This window comes from Lissotriton vulgaris, chromosome 7, assembly GCF_964263255.1.
Source record: "Lissotriton vulgaris chromosome 7, aLisVul1.2, whole genome shotgun sequence".
Taxonomy (NCBI): Eukaryota; Metazoa; Chordata; class Amphibia; order Caudata; family Salamandridae; genus Lissotriton; species Lissotriton vulgaris.
Genome location: NC_141695.1, coordinates 605576059 through 605593989, shown reverse-complemented (window position 1 = coordinate 605593989; position 17931 = coordinate 605576059). Strand labels below are relative to the sequence as shown.

At 44.4% G+C, this 17931-nt stretch overlaps 1 protein-coding gene across 2 annotated transcripts in view; it reads right to left on the bottom strand.

The window, feature by feature from the left end:
- The window catches only part of GALK1 (galactokinase 1), a 78424-nt gene that overhangs the window by 24040 nt on the left and 36453 nt on the right, over positions 1 to 17931 (bottom strand). The window lies entirely within an intron of this gene.

The following is a 17931-nucleotide window of genomic DNA, read 5'->3' as shown; positions in this document are numbered from 1 at the left end:
TTTATCAGTCACTGGTTATTCATTGTTCCTCCTCTCTAGACGGCTTGCGGTCTACTTGGGAGCGGGATGTTGGAGAAATTGACGAGGAGGGATGGAGGGAGGCCCTCGCAGCCCAAGGGAGGCGGCCATAGCCGTACGACTGCGCTTTATTCTATTTAAATACTTGCACAGGGCTTACTACACGAGAGAGAGGCTGTGGCGAGCCGGACGGATTGCCTCCCCCGATTGAGGTGTGGCAGGGAAGTGGGTACGTTCCTTCATACTGTGTGGTCCTGTGGGGCGCTGGAGAGGTATTGGGGGCGTGTATGGGACTGCTTGGATGAGGTGCTGGGTTGGCAGCTCCCACGTACATCGCAGTTGGGCCTCCTGCATGTCCTGGAGCAGGTGGGTGGCAACATATACAAATGACACCTGTTACTCCTGAGTCTTACGGTGGCCAAGAGGGATGTGGCCCGCGCCTGGAAAGACCCTAGGGCTCCCCCCGATAGAGGTATGGAAATAGGGCTTGGACTACTATATGGGGCTGGAACGTCCAGTGTTTGAGGCCCGCGGCTGCCCTAGAAAGCACTATAAAATTTGGAAAAGGTGGGCGGAATACAGGGGGCTGGGGCTGTGGCTGGACCCGCCGCCACGGCAGGATGTAGCCAGAGATCACTTGTCCTGAGAACCAGGGTGGGAGTGAGAGTGTACTACCACTGTTGCATAGACTGATTAGCTTGGATCCAGGTGACCGTCGTGAATAGGGCTAGGGTGGGATCCGGGTGGGGGTGGTGTTATGGGGTTGGGGGGGTACGGGTAGTTTAATGTTAATATCTGATCCTGCTTACTGTATTGATTGCTATATTTTGCTCTTGATTATATGCTCACAGCCCCTCCGGTGTTCGGAGTACTGTGGATATCTTGCAATCATATTCGAATTATCAATAAAATTGGTTGTGAAAAAAAAAATATCGACCCCAAAAATATTCTGACAGCAAGTATTTATAGATAATTATACGATTGCTACACTTGACTACACATAAATGTAGCGTGATTGTATATATATCCTCAAGGTATGTAGATGTGGAGTTAAGACCAAATAGGGGCCTGTTGATTAGTGCTTTTTTGGATTATGTAAAGTAGTTTTCCTAGAGTACTCTTCGCACTCTTACATGCCTTAGTTAATTGGCCCTAAAACATCTAAACGGGGAATATTCGTCCTTCCCTATCCCTGCTATGGCAGAAAGGTGTGCACAATCTGAATGGGACCTAGGGCTGGACAGTGTCGTTGGAGATCCTTCAAGTGCTCCTAGGAGTGCTCCCTTCTCCTGAGAAGAAAAAACCTAAGCAGAAAATGTGTTCTCCCCGGTTTGGTTTGGTGAAGCGTCGCAGATCAATAGGCTGGCTTAGCCCGGCTCCCCATACATATTTGGCGTGGCTGAGATTCTGATACACAGTTGATATTCTGATATACAACCTTTGGGTTGAGGGTGTAAAAAATGCCATGTAGAAAAAAAGATTAACTGTAGGGGAATTGCTGCTTCTCTGGGTAGATTTTAAGAGTAAATGCAAGGCCAATTTCATTGCTGCATTTTCTCCATAGAGTCAACATATTAGATTATTTGTTTAGATTATCGGTTGATATATTTGTGAAGAAAAGCACGTGCCAATGTTACGATCTCTTGTACTACTATAAACTTCAATATCATCTGAATCGGAGCACGTGATCTACTCTACAACTGCAAAGCATTCCAAATGTGTTCTTCTCAAACCAGACTGACACATGGTAAAGTATTTGTGTGGGTAACATCAGGCTTAGAGTTTCCAGGTAGAAAGTGAAGGAGACCTCTTCCTCGTAGTGCGTAGGCATTGACCACCATCCTATTCAAGATACTATTTTGCTACCTTATACTCCCTATGTCCATTACAAGATAATAAAAGTCCAGGTCAGAGATTGCTCCAAAAGGAGAAAAATGGCCACCAAAAAACGAAATCCATATCCATACTAATATAATAAAGAGAGAGCCCAAACCTTTGAGGCGGGTAATCTCAGGAACCACAGCACCAATCACAACACCCAATACGGCGTTGGAAAGGGCAGTTGCAACAGAAGGACATAGGCTATGCAGACGCCCACCATATACATTTAAAAGGCAAAAGAACCATGCCAGCAAAGTAGTCCCTTGTGGGTGTGTCTGCGTTGTGCTGTGGGCGTGTGCTAGGGGCGTGACAAACGCTGGGGGCGTGTGGTACGTTCCGCCCTTCATGCAATGTCTCATATCGTGTGCTAATCCCACCCTGCTCCCTTTAAATACCCCTGCACCCCATAATCATAACCCACCCTTACTCCTTAAAATACCCCAACACCCTTAAACACTAACCCATCTTAACCCTATATATATACCCTGTACCCCAAACCTAGCCCTGAAGCCTATAAATACCCCTGTACCTCAAAACCCAAACCTACCCCTGAACCCTAAAAATACCCCTGTACCCCAAAACCCAAACCTAGCAATGAACCCTAAAAATACCACTGTACCCCAAACCTACCTATGAACCCTAAAATACCCCTCTACCCCAAACCTAGCCCTGAACCCTTAAAATACCCCTGTACCCCCAAACCTACCCCTGAACCCTAAAAATACCCCTGTACCCCAAAACCCAAACCTAGCCCTGAACCCTAAAAATAACCCTGTACCCCAAAACCCAAACCTACCCTTGAACCCTAAAATACCACTGTACCTCAAAACCCAAACCTAGCCCTGAAACCTAAAAATACCCCTGTACCCCATACCTATCCCTAAACACTAAAAGTACCCCTGTACCCCATAACCCAAAGCTATATCTGAACCTTTGAAATACCCAAACACCCCAAAACATATACCTCAGTACCCCAAAACATATAACCCTATACCCATACTTACCTTATCCAAACATTAAAAAAAACATGCTTTTACCATTCATGCATTTACAATGAATTTCGCTGTAAATGTATGCGTGGTAAAAGCATATTAAATGTAATGCCATGCGTTATAATGGCATTGCGGAGTCATGGTACTTTCGTAATGAAAGTATGCGGAGTGATGGGTTGCGGAAAGAAAGTTGCGGAGTAATGGGTGTTTACCCTCCCCCGGTAAGAACATTGGTGACACGGCGGCCCACATCTCCAGCAACATACTCATATTTTTTCACCACCCATTTGAAGAATGCACAGGTCTCTCTCATTGATGGCCAGCACCGACATACACTTTTAGACACACCTCCCGCCACAAGTTCTAGAATTGTGAACTTTAGAGCTGGGGAGCTATGTTCGAATCTCGGCATCAGCTCAACATCCTGTGATTCCAGGCAAATCTCTTTGTCTCCCTGTGCCAACCACAAATGAATGTGTTCTTCTGTAATGTAAATTGTGCTCATGCCATGTTGTCGAGTTCGCGCTATATAATATTGCAAGGGAAAATAAAATAGGGAAACTCGAGTTCACACACTATTGAACGCGCACTCTTAAGTGCATCAGCAGTGCACTGTGAATCGGAGCGTTTCACAGGCCTGTCACAGATAAGAAATGCTATCAAAACGAAATCCTACAAAACAATATACTACTGGCCGGCAGTAATTCATACCCGAACAACGTTGGGACGGGCTGCTAGTAAACAATAATAAAGCTGGACTCATTAGTAGAAGGAAGCCTTCGGTTTGCTTGGGATCAGCCTACCCGTAAAGTCATTGCTCCAACTAAGAACCAGTCTGAACTTGCACCATTCAGAAAAACATCCCATCTGCAGGCAGCGAAAAGAAGGACTCTATGAACTATCACACAAGCAGCCAAATTAATTTATTTTGCCGTCACTTTGAAAATTATTTTACCTCATGATCAACTTACCAAATTAGGTATAATTTATCATATAAAATATGGAAACTTTGAAAAAACTGAAAACACAGTACATATTCCAAAGGATTGGGGAAACTGAATATTCTATGGTATTTTCTAGTAAGTACATTTTAGCTCCATCTTTCCTACCTGTACAATATAGATTGTGTGCGTTTATGTACTGAATTAGCCAGTGTAGGGGGATTTTGTGAGCCTGGTGTAAATGTAACCTACTCAAGCGGAAGTTCCTAAATACACTATGCAAAAGATCCATATGATTCACAAACCCAGGACTGTTTAGGTTTTTCCAGCAGAGATCACATCCACGTGTGGAAATGATACAAAGCCTGCAGATGTGCACGAATTCGTAACTGACACCTTGTTGGTCAGTAGGGGAAATTCCCGTGGGAGTCATGAATACCTAATGTTTACTTTTGTCTTTAACCTTTTCGCATGTCTACAGAGCTACGGGGTTGAATGAAGTGTACAGCGGCATGAGTAAAATGCCTATTTTTGCAGAGTTGGTGTAGGAAGGTGTGGCTTTATCCTGCATGGCACAACAACCTTCCATGTGGCTGTCTCTTTTCCAAGACCAAGCATTTCAGCAAATCCATCCAGCTCGGTGTCTGTGCGTACTTTCTTTCCCCCAGCTCTTCCTAAGCACCTGGACATACCTACAAGTAGCTGTGGTCCTACACAAGGGATTTCATTCGCGGTACCTCAACACCCCCTCCTCTCCCTCATGGGACTTTAGTGCTTTACAGTAAATGTGGCATTGGAAATTCAGTCCTGTGCCAGGGTACTTCTGCGATGACCTCATTGACATGCAGGTATCAACCCACGATAGGACACTTCAAAAGTTATATATGTAATCTATGAAATGGCTAATATGCCATGTCATGTTTACGATGAGAATCCCCAAACAAAAGTAAAACATTTGTAATCTCCGAGGTCAAGAGGAAAGGGTAAACTAACTTGGTGGCGTTGAGGGCAGAGGAAGCACAGAGTAGGTTCAATCTTGACTCCAAAGTGGAGTCCACAAGGAATAATAGCATGTCTTTGTGCTGTCCAACTGTGTCCTACCCTGGTGGCCCTACAGGATTTCCGCAGTGGTTCTCACTTTTTTCCCCAAATAACTTTATTTTGATTAAATAATTAATCATAAAAACAACAACAACAATCAATGCATGCACGGTTTTAAAATGCAAAGATGAAACAGACATTAGAAGGATGGCTAAAGCAGGCACACCACTATAACCATTTACAGCCCTTAAAATAAATTCAACTAAGTCCTACTTATAGATGAATCCAAAGTTGGTACTTGTATTTGCATGCATACTGTCCACTTGTATGAATTTCACCTAGCCCTAATGAAGTCTCTGGGTTGAACCCCGAATAATGAAACGTGTTAGTTGGGGTTCAATACTTTTATGAGAAAGAAGTCTGGAATAAAAAGAAGACCTATAATAAAAAGGACTTTGTGGAAATCATTTTAAGGACTATAAATGATTATTGTGGTGTCCGAGCATCAGACTGCATTATGTTTTGGAACAGTTTTTCCTATCTCAAGAGTAAGGATGTAGCTGTTCTCCCCCCTTGCTAGGGATCTACCACTGTTGATACTCAGATAACTAATTTAACTATTGTTAAACTTATTCGTGCTTGGCAATGATGTGCGCTACTAGGCCTCTGGCAACCCAATTTGTGTAGACATAATCAGGCTGACAAATGTCATTATCGCAAACAAGCAGGCAATACACAAGTTCAGTACCTTAGAACATAGATCTCAATTAGTCAATCATAGTGCCTCTCAACTTCTCTGCAGACAACAAGAACCTCCTGAGTACGAAAAAACAAAGCTGGAGATACAAAAACACCTGGCGACTACTTGTAAAATTCCCAATCTTTAGTAACGCGACACAATATTTCTCTCTCACTGGAGCAAAAACATTGCACAAAAAAAACTGCGTAAGTAAGGAGTTGGCATTGCATTGACTTAAGACATTTTCTATCAGAAAATGGCAATCCTCGTAGAAGGAAAGTGTGTAGTGAATTAGCCTGTCTCTAGACCTCATTAACGGAAATCATGTTGATTTGAGAGAGCTCCAATCTTGGTACAGTTTTCAAAATAAACACCCTTATGGTTGTCTTACTTATATTCTGCACATCTCTAACCAAAAAGCAATACTCAGAGGTATTTTCTTTGCTTGTAATTTGATTTGGGGATAGAAAAAAATCATCTCTGTTAGCCCCATGATGTCACCTAATTTTGTTTTCAAATAATGAAGCCCACCCTCAGCCATGAAGATCAACATGAGGTTCGTTCACACATAAGAGTTCTCAGTGATTAACTTACATGAAACTTTGCAATAATTTAAGGGAAGCTTAGCTCCCTCCAAACTGAAAGATGCCATAATCACTCCCTGGTTATAAACCCATCTTAAGTCTACGGACCCGGTTAGCTATTGCCCTGCTACAGGAAAAACTGTGATAAGCAAGACCATGTAAAAAAGTGACCCAAAAAATGCAATACCACCTGGAATCAGAAAACTTTCTCAACACCGGACAACCTAGCATTCTACAAAGACCAGGTAGAAGCGAACTACCTTCCCAAAGTAAACAATATGAGGGACGTCTTAGACAAATACTATGCCTAATATAGGTGAAAAATATCCGGCCAGATGGCTTTCAAAGCATATGGAGAGATACGAGATGCTCAACTTTGCTCAAGTAGGTTTCTGGCCACAAATGGGAAGTGAAACCAGTTATCTGTCCTGGATGACCTTTGAATTGAACTGGATGCAGGCACCCCCACCAGCCTTATTTTATAGAATCTTCACTGCATTCGATACATTGAATCACAACATCTTAATCCAACACCTAGCAGCATTAGGCTGCAGTTGTAACATTGTCCTGGTTTTCAAAATTCCTATGAGATGAAGTCAATTCTTGATTCTCCCTCCCTCTCTGATCAAAGCCATCATTCATCATTTGTACATTATTTCAGGGGTCCCATGCTCCCTATTCTATTTAATATTTACATGCATCCTTCGTTAATTATCATTAGATTCTTCAGGGTGGAATCAGTCTATTACACTTACGACATAACTGATCCTGAGATTTGAAAGACCTGAGCCAAAGTTTCAGCACATCCTCCATCCATGTCTTTTGGCAATTCAAAGTTGGATGAGCAACAACCGCCTGAAGTGCAATGCCAGCAAAATGAAGGCCCTGGTCCATAGTCAGGGCAGCTTGTGGATTTCCACCATGTGGCTGGAGCAGATAAGGTCTCTGCCTTACCCAGTGACCAGGTCACACCATAGGGTGTTTTATGGCCTCTCAAGAATTTGCCATTTGTGTTTTGGAGTGTTTTGCTTCGTAACCGTTCTCCAATACAGAACGGCCCGACCGGGAGGGAGTGCCTTCTCATTCCTCGTCCCTCAAATATGGAGCCGTCTTCCAATTGGTATGTGTTCAACTGAAAGTTCCAATGTTTTCAGGAAGTCCCTCAAGACATCCCTCTTGTTAATCATCCCCTCACAGAAGTGTAAGGGACTGAGTACTAGCGCCAAGAGGCTTTCAAGTGTGTGGAAAAGCTTCAGTGGCACACTTTCATACTTGCATTATTAATTTGGTCAGCGATTTAAAATACAATTGACTATCCCACCCTTAAGACAGATGAACACTTAGATTCACTAAATTGTTTTCTAAGTAACCAGTACTACAGTCGTGCATGTAGGACTTTTTCTGAGGAGTAAGAAACAGACCAAGGAGACTTGAAAATCCTTATAATGTATGTCAGGGGGTACTTTATTCCTTACTATACACGATCACACATCATATTCCTACAAACCACTTAGATCCTTGCTCCCTTACTCTTTAAAACTCACTGCAAACAAGAAAAAAGCTGAATATTTGCTGTGAAATTTAACACAACATAAAGCAGCTTTGCAAAAGAGTTGGAATCAGCTACATTTAATTTGGGTGAAAAAAGCTGTGGCTCAGACTGTGTGCAACTCTTTCCTGCAATAACTTATAGCTTACAAAAAAGAAACATGTTGCCATAAATATCTCCTTTCCACCGATCACTTTCTTTTTAGAAGAAGTTATCAGAGGAAGGAAAGCTGCTTCCCATTTTCCTTGTTTAAAACTTTGGCTGTAATAATGCTCCATGGTCTGCCCTTCACTCTGGCTGTTGACAGAGGTAGCAAGCAGTTTGACATCAGAACTCAACAATAATAACTTTTTATAGTTTAATTGAATTGCAATTGTAGTTCTACAGTGGTTATTACCCCTGACAAGGAGTTGAAGCACTTTATGGTCAGCAGCACGCTACTCGTGAGTTTAAAGTTAGTAGTCAGTCAATTGTTACTGTGTTTAGCCTTGCATGCTAAGTAAACCATTCCAAGCATTTTCTCCAGTTTCTTAATGGTAATTAGCAACTTGGGTGTGATCATTAGAGGGGGCTGTGTGAGAAACACCTGGTTATGGTTAGAAAAAAGCTTAAGACAGAAAGGCATGAGGTGGAAAGTAGTGTATATATAGAAGAGGCATGTAGAATGGAAGCAGCAGCTATATAATTGACTACTGGCTACTAGAGACGTCACAAGTTGCCTGTAATAAAATAATTATTCCTGACATGAGGGGCAGCAACTGTTGGTACCTAATTACAGGAGTGCCTGACGAAGTGTGGTTGCAAATATGTGTAAGTGAGAATATTTACATTTTTGCTGTGCAATACTCTGAATTCTGCTAGGAGATCCATCAGGGTCTGCAGGAGGACACACTGGTAAGGCTACACCCCTGACCATTCACTCCCGGGAGGGGTGAAGCTTGGGACTACCATTCTTGCCTGGGATGGTACATCGAGCAATTAACAAGACCCCCAGGGGCGGGGAGCATAGGGAAAAAGACAAAAGAATAAGTCTGAAGCGCCAAAATAGGTCGTTCAAGCAATATACTACCAATATCTGGAGAAATGGCACAAGCTATGACTGATCAGTCATTATACCTAAAGGTTTTGTCATGGAGCCTGAACACACTGAGGGTAAAATATAGAATGGAGAGAATTCTACAATACTTAAAAGATACTCCTGAACAAATTTTTATTCTTCAGGAGACACATCTTACAGAAAAGGAGATGAGGGATATGTGTAAGACCAAAAAAAACAAGCATTTGCAATGCAATAGGTCTCGCAGCATTAAAGTTTGAGTTACTGGCATTGTAAATGACAATGCTTTGCATTAATTTTTTGTCTTTAATTTGCAATTGGTATATAAACATTGTTTGCACAAAGGCATTCACACAATACCCCCCCGATTGACGAAACCAGTTTGAGGGTACCCATATTCAAATGTACTTTTTAGGACTACCACTCCAACAATGGTTTACAATGTGACCAAAAATCGAATGTGGGCAAACCATTCAATCAACTGATACCCCCAATTTGTAAATACGTGTAATGTGCTCTGTTTGGTACTGTTCCATCTACATGTGCCTCATCATCAATGATTTTTAACCTGGTTTTAACTGAACCACACAATATAGTTCTTATGCATAGCACCTCGATCTGCCTGTGGAGGCATACACTTCACAAGAGTATTATATGGAAACAGACAAATACAGGAAAGGGTCTGCAGAACACAGGGGGACACACAGAGAGGCTGCTACCTGTAAAGTACAGAACCACACTGAACAGAAAAAATATGGGGCGTTGTACTATGTGGGAATGCGCACACTTACAAAATTACGCCTGTAATAATATCACATGGAACACTTCCTGCCTCTCTGCCCCTGTACCTGCTTCTCCTCGTGCAGTGCATGTATCGCCTGTACATAACACGTGTCACTGGGTCTCAAAATGACCTTTCACAGCTTAATCTTAGTCCCACAATGGTCCAGGCACCGTGTGCCGCGTGTTGACCCCTTTCGCTAACGCTGGTACTCTTCGCAGCGCTTCAGTTCGTCTCGTACAGTAAATCTAGAGAGGCCCGGCTAAACCTCATGAGTCTCGCGTATGTAGCGTACGGCGCTGAGGAAGGGGGCGAGGTGTACTGGGCGCTGGAGCTGTGTGGTTCGTACCAAGGCCGGGAGACAGGATGGGCCGTCTCCCAGGTACGGCCACACAGTGTACGATCGTTCAGGGGGCTCGAGGGGTGGTGCGCCTCACGGACTTCGGGTCCGGAGCGCAGCGCATGTCACACACAATAACAGTACCTTCTGGTGGGGGATGCGAAGTGCACAGCAGCGGGGGGTCAGTCCTCTTCACGTTGCGATGCTTCTTGGGGGCAATGATAGCTACTGCTCGGCAGGGGTAGGGGGTTGGTATGCTTGTGTGTGTGTGTGCGCGCTTGTGTGTGTGTATGTGTGCGACGGCTGGGGGGGGTGTCTCTGTATGTGTGCGTGCGTGTATGTGCGCTCGTGTGTGTGTCTCTGTATGTGTGCGTGCGTGTATGTGCGCTCGTGTGTGTGTCTCTGTGTGTGCGCATGCGTGCAGGGGGAGGTGTGGCTGTGTGTTACGGCTTTCCAGGAGACAGGAGCTGGCCACAGCGAGCGCGTTCTTGTGTGCGTGGCCCGTACAAATCACCTTCTGGCAGAGGAAATGCGCCCGGCCAGGTCCTGTCCCCTGGAAAGCTGTGTCGATGACTATAGGTCTCTGGCGAGACCGCGGTTAACGCCACGAGACCTAAAAAGGATTCAGGAAGTAATATGTACCACACAGCAGATGACTACGAGGGGAGTGGCTATTCTAATTAAAAATAACTCAGCCTTAGTAGTGGAGGGTTCAAAGCAGATAAGATGGGCAGGTGGTTCATAGCCAAGATCAGGTTTCATATGTATAAATTTACAGTGGCAGGCTATTCTGGACCCAATCTGGATGATCCAGCTCCGCTGAGTTAGTTGCTGGCAGAGTTATTAATTTTTCAGGATCCATTCATTTTTAGCCGGAGATTTTAATCTGGTGTTAGACACTCTGAAGGACAGAACTTACAAGGATAGATCAGCACAGAACTGAAAAATGAGATCTTTAATAAGCGCAATGAAGCAAATGGGATGTATAGATATATGGAGGAGTAGAATGGGGAGCAAAAGGGGGTACACTTTCCACAATAAAAAATATGGGCATAAATCCAGATTAGATTTCTTCTTAATCTGTGTGGAGCTGCAAAACTGGGTAACAGACTCGAAACACATAGGAGGCCCCTTATCTGACCACTCGCAGTATTGCTAGCCTTCAAACTCCCAACAAAGCAGGGTACTAAAAGATGGACGCTGGATCGAACCAGCTTATTAGAGGAAGAAGTCGTGCAAAAATTGGCAGCAGAAACAGAGAACTTCTTCTTGACTAATTTAGAGACCACTTCAATAGAAACGGTATGGGAGGCATATAATGCTTTCTTGAGAGGTCAGATAACATCTATACAAATTGCCAGGCAAAGGAAATACAGGGCTGAGATAGAAGAAATAGAGGTAAATAATTCGGAACCTAGAGCAAATACTCACTTGCCAGAGGGACACAGCCCAGGGGGACATTGATGGGAATTTGGCATCATGTAAATTAGAACTGATAGGCGTGCTAGACACCAGGTTTAGGAAACAGTGGGAGGCTAGGAGGCTGGCTCACTTCGAATATGGGGAATCTAGTGGTAAGCTACTAGCCTGGAAAACCAAACAGGACCTGAGCAAAAACAATATAAAAGTAGTATTATGCGAGACCTCTGGAAAAATACTGGAGAACCCAAAAGATATTGAAGAAGCTTTTTATAAGCACTTTGAAGAGGTCTACAGGGAAGATCTAACCCCACAACATAACTTGATCCACTCATGGCTTGATCAATATTCTTTAAATAAAATTGATGAGGGGAAGTCTATTAATCTTAACAAAACGATTAGCCCCAGGGAGATAATTAAGGCAATTGACGATGGGAAAAAGGCCAAGGCGCCGGGACCAGACTGGTTGCCAGCCGAGTTGTATAGAGCTCTAGCGGAAGTCCTCGCCCCGGTGATGCATAAACTATTTGCCCATATTTTTGAGAACAGAGGGAAAGCACCCCCCCCCTTCAGTGAAACGAAGCAACAGTGGTCTTTATTTTAAAACTATCTAAGCCACCAAGCCAATGCGACTCCTATAGGCCAATCTCTCTGCTAAATCTTGACTATAAGATCTTTGCCAAGATTTTGACTAAATGGTGTCATAGGAGATTTATTACATAAACACCAGAAAGGCTTTGTTAAAGGCAAGAGCATTCAGTATTTGACATACAATCTGGTTGGCGCGATAGATATAGCGACACTGCATAAATTGCCCCTGGCCATCATTACACTAGACGCCACAAAGGCGTTTGACCGTGTGAACTGGGTATATAAAGCTCAGGTATCAGACAGATGGAATCTGGGTGAACATTTTTGTAGAACAATTGTATCAATTTATCAAAACCCACAGCCAGAATTCTGGTAAATGGTAACCTTTTGGCGGCTGTAACAATCAAAAGAGGGACAAGGCAGGGGTGTCTTTTATCACCGCTCCTTTTTAATCTTTATATAGAGCCAGTGGCGGAGAGGATTAGAAAGCAAGTCAGTATAGCTCCCTTTAAGTTTAGAAATTGGGAAAAGAAAGTATCCCTATATGCTGACGATATGATGATATACACGTCTGACACAGTTGCGGCTATCCCAATAATATACAATATAGCTTGACAATTTGGACAGATTTCAGGTTACGAGATCAATCAGTCAAAAACGGAGTGCATGGCCTTGAATATGAATGTTCAACTCCCAATATTGAATAAGGATATAAGGTATCTGGGCATTAGAATCACTCTAAATATTGATCATATCAACGAAAAAACGTACGCATTAGAATAGATAAAGAAATTGCTGACTCTCTAAAAAGTTGGGCGTTTCTTCCTTTAACATTAATAGGCTGAGTTAACCTAGTGAAAATGATGCTTGTACCAAAACTCACATTCCTATTCCAAAACATCCCATTAGCATTTAAGGAGGAGGCTCTAAAGGAAATACAAGCTAAAATGAATTCTTTCATTTAGGCCTTCAAGGGCAAAAAAAATTGTGGAAAAAACTATGAAGGAAGAAAAATAAAGGGGGATTATGTGCACCGGACCTAATTCTCTATGCATGGGTATTCTTAACAAGGGCAGGGAAAATGCTCTTGAACCAGCCAGACGACTCAGACATAGGAAAAATGTTTAAAGTAATGCAATCGGACATAAAAGGAGGTGACCAAGCCTTTATGTATAAGTTCGGAGACCACGCTTCTTCAAGAAGGTCTACTTAAAGTCGCTAAGTGATATAGCGACTATTTGGTATAAAGTCAGAAAGCTCTCGAAAATTAGTTACTATAGTGCCTTGGCTCCTATATGGGAATCCCCAGGATCCCCGAAGGGGACTAAAGACGTATTGGCAACTCCGCTGAAACTGGCAGGACTGGAACGTGGGCTCAACTAATGCCGGAGGGCTCCCTGCTATCATGGGAAGAGCTGAATAATATCACAGACAGTAAATTATCAAAATTTAAATATCTACAAATAAGCAATTAGAGTCAGGCAATCGGCACAGTGGTGGGTGTCTCAAACGATCTGGAGAAGGCACTACATATGAGAAAGAGGAACAAGAAAGAGATAGCAAATTTATACTGGATGAAGATGGACATGGCTGACGGAGATTTCACCTTACCATTCCAGCTCTGGGGAGAATGCTTGCCGGATCACAGCCCAGAAGAAATTTGGCAAGTATCTTATGACTTACTACATTCTACAGTATCAGCTGCCAATTTAAAGAGAAATCACCTCTTTTCTCTTCACAGAGTTTATTATTCCCGTCTCAGTTTGTCTTAATTTTCGAGGGGACCTTTCCCCCGCTGCCCAAAATGTCAGCAGGAAAAAGGTGCATAAGTGGGTATCCACTCCAAATCCATTGTGAAGGTCCTGAGGAGAACCTTGCAAAAAGTGAGATCACTATGCAAAAAGTCGGTGTGCCACATAGGCGTATCAGTTCCTCATGCTATCTCACCTGGTCCTGTTTTCTGCCTAAGTGTACACTGTTCTCGCACCTCGGGTGAGGTGATAAAAGACCAACTAAAGCAGACTTCTTGAGACAGAACAGGTACCCCAAGCCCAACTGGGAAATCAAGTATGTAGAACTCCAGATCCAGGTATGGTGGGTCTAGCAGGCTAGATCAAAGTGACTATGGGCATGACCTAACTATGCAGATGGGGGCGTCTGTCCTCAAACTTCTCACTAGTTACCTGCCTCGAGCCAGTGAGCTCACGCTGGTCTCCTCCGGATGAGGGAGACGTGGTATGCTATAGTAACAGGTAAAGTTAAGCTCTGGTTTCTATACTTTTATATGGTCTGTGGAGAAAAACAAACAGGTGTGTTAATCCATGTAGTTTGCTGGACAGGGTTATAATAATCTTGAAAATAATTATTTGCGATTAAAGTGAAGTATGTATTTATTGTCATCAGAATAAAGCATTACAATATTAAAACAAAAGTACATTTAATTCTATACAGAGTTAAAATGTCTGTTAAAATTCCACACGAGGCAGCACATAACAACAACCATGTACACAACAAATAACACTACGAGTGGTTTAAAACAGCCACTGGTGATATCCACATAGTGCTTCGATCAGATGAAGGACCAAGGGGAAGTAGGGCCTGTGCATAAATGATCAGAAATAAAATCCAGTACTAAACCCGCCAAATATTATTGTTTACTTTGTGACCAAAGTACTAACTTCTAGCTGCAGAGATATTGGTTGACGAATAAGGCAGTTCAACGTTGTGTCCATACACCCTTTAGCTACTTAAACAGCAGGTCATAATTCAATCCGAGATCTTATTTTCTGCTACACTGCCATAGATAGGCAGACCCTCAAGTAACAATTAACGGCTCATACGGGCTTAAAGTATCATTGCTTCCTCAACAGTTCGAGGGCCTTTTGACCTAGATAACTGGGGTAACCAACGCCTTCCCGCCTGTATACGTGTAGTGCAAAATACCATAATGGGCATCCAGTGTCTTTTATCCTTAAAAAGAAGTCACAATAAATACTCCCTGTTGGTCTCCCTCCGTGCCGGGCTAGAAAGACCCTTGCTGGGGGAAAATGCCCAATCTGAACCTTATATTAAAGGAACGTTTCAGCTCTAGATAACCCACCCAAATGTTTAATTTATTTATTTTATTTCTGGTCAGCAAAGGAAACAATTACAGATAAGGGTGCACAGAGTTACATAGATTAGTCTCGTGGAAGATATGAAAACTGTAATAGAAAACACAACATGTGGAAGGAGTCCATACATTGTCACAGTGCAGTACATTTATTGCGCAACAGCTCCAGCATTAAAACAAATTTGCTAAGAGACGGCTCATCTTGTGGGATAAATCGGTTGTGTGGGAAGATTTTGCTCATTTCATTGAGACCCATGTCTTCTGGTAAAGTGAGCATGTTTTTCTCTTGAGTAACTGTGATTCGCGGATGGTGGGCTATGGGTAATTCAGGAGCATATATGGGGAGTTTCTGTGCCCGATGTGCTAGCGTGTACCATGTCTCTTGGAGTGTGCTTCTTCGGGTCAGAGATGTAAGCGGTCAGTGTGGAAGGGAGCATGCTTTCGTGTTCCACTGCTATGTGGGGTATGTGCGCATGACGTTGTGGTCAGTAATGGGCGTGTTGTGCTTGTGCGCAATAAAAATATAATTGGAGGTCTGGTGCGCCAAAACCCCCTTGGTGATGTGGTTTAGTTAAGGTTTTCCAGCCTACTCTCGCCTGTTTCCCAGCCCATGTGAGCTGTTGCATGGCTGATCTCAATTTGGAAAAAAAGCCTAGTATATGGAAAGTCTTCTAACTCCATGGATATATCTCCATTTATCCCTGTTTTCTAGGACAGAATTAACAGTACTATATAATTCAACTAACTATATCTTCACAGCCCATAAGGTCCACTTAGCTGTGTCCATTAATCGCGTGTACAGGTGGCCGCCACCTGGAATACGTGTCAGAGTATCGGCTCATATAGCGCCACGACCAGCATCAGGAGACCCTTCTTCCTATTTGACACAGCTCCCATGTACTCTCTGAGTTCTAGTGTGTGGTACCAGCAATTCTGACACGCAGTTTCTACTCAATGTTGTGGCTTGCAGTATTACAGATCCGAAGCTTGACTCATAAGTGGTCCCCCATTCTTCCACGTCTGATGTGGTCGCCTGTTCGTCCAGTCCTCCGCTAAGTAATCGTCTGCGGGTGCTCTGGGTTCCCTTCTACTGCAGGTATTTTTGGACCTGCTTAGGATCATTGTAGATCTTTGATTTCCCACCAACCGTCATACGTAACCTGGCCGGGTATAGCATCTCATAGGATATGTTCATGTCACTGAGTTTTTCCTTTACAGGCACAAATCTTTTCCTCGCCTCTTGGACAAGCGGCGATAAGTCGGGGTAGAGCGAGATGTCCATACCCTTGTGTCTCAGATTACCAGGTTCATGGGCCTTGCGTAGGGCCGCATCTCTGTCCCGCTAGTTTAGAAGCTTGGCTATTATTGGTCTTGGTCATGCTCCTGCAGGCGGTGGCAGAGCTAGGGATCTGTGCGCTCTCTCGATAATAAACATTTTTGAAAAGTTCTCAGCCCAGTAGAGTTATAAGCAGGTTTTCCACGTACCGTTCCAAATGACCTGTGTTGGTTGTTTCCGTAAGCCCCACCATGCAGACGTTGTTTCGGCGGGGGAGAGTGCCTCTGCATCCTCCGCCCTAGCCATTAACACCGACATTGCTTGTCCATTTTACCCTGTCTGGTCTCCATTTGTGTGTGGGAGTCTTCAACCTCGGATATACGGCATTCTGCCATGTTGATCTGCTCTGAGTGCGGTCTAGGCGCTCTGCCATGCGGTCCACTCTGTATGTTAGAGAGTCAATCTTACCGTTACCGTCAATGTTTGCAAGAGCGGCCTGTATAGTTGAGAACATGGCTTGCACCGTCTCCAGTTGCGGCTCCACTTGCCGGCGGCCCGGCCTGTTGTGAATGCTGTTGGTCTTCCTGGTCCTCAATTTTTTTGACTGGTTGAAAGTTAGTTTGGGCTGGTTTCTGTCAGGTTTGCCCAGGGTACGTCAGGTCTTGTTAAGACAGTGTCTGCCTGAATGTTCAATACCAAGAATGCAGTGCCGTACAAGCTATGATGAGACGATATATGTCGACAGGCTTCAGTGTGTGCCGGATGTGGCAATTATTGCTGTGGAGATTCCGTGGTCAGGGTACTCCTTCCTGCAGCCTCAGTGCGCACTGTTTGCCCCTTCCGTGAGGAGCGGTTTAATTTGCGAGAGTACGCTTGTAGTGGCGATTCCAAACACCGCTGGTGTGAATGGATGATTGATGAGCTCTGTGGGTCAGGCAGCGAGGTGGTCTTGTGGTAGTGTTGTACTTGGTTGGATTTCAACGTCGGGCAGTGTTTGCCTCCCATGGGTCAGTAGGAGTATGGGCTCACCACGAGGCTCTGCCGAGACAGTGATTGCACGTATGCCCTGAGCTACCGGCGCTGTTGTGACTCTTCGCTATCTCAGGGGTAACCCGTGGCGCACTCCCTGCCCTCTAGGCGCGGTCTTCTGACGGTGCGGTCCCCGGGGACACAAGTGGGGGCGGTGATGACCTCTGAAGTCCCAGTGTGTCCCCCGCTTTCAATGACTCCAACCTGTGGTATGAAGGGGGGCCCGACCCTGTCCGGTGCGGTCAGAGTGCTCTTCCTGTTCTCGTCTGACCAGGCAATGTGGGCCGTCGAGAGGGCCCGCAGCCCCGGCGGGGCTTGAGGCTCACACTAACCCGCAGTGCACTGTGTGTGCCAGACACCTGTCTGCTTGCAGCTAACAGACTACAGCAGGCCCTCTGGTGCAAGTGCCGGTGATCATTTGTGGAGCTCCGTGCTCCGGGTGATGCGGTGGAGAGGTCTATGCCTGTGTGCGTGGCCAACGTCACGGATGGATCTGCACGCAAAGCCGCTGCACAGGATCCCAGGTCTCAGCCACAGGCCCACGCGCCTTCGCCGGGGTCTTGGAGGTTTGGGGATGTAGC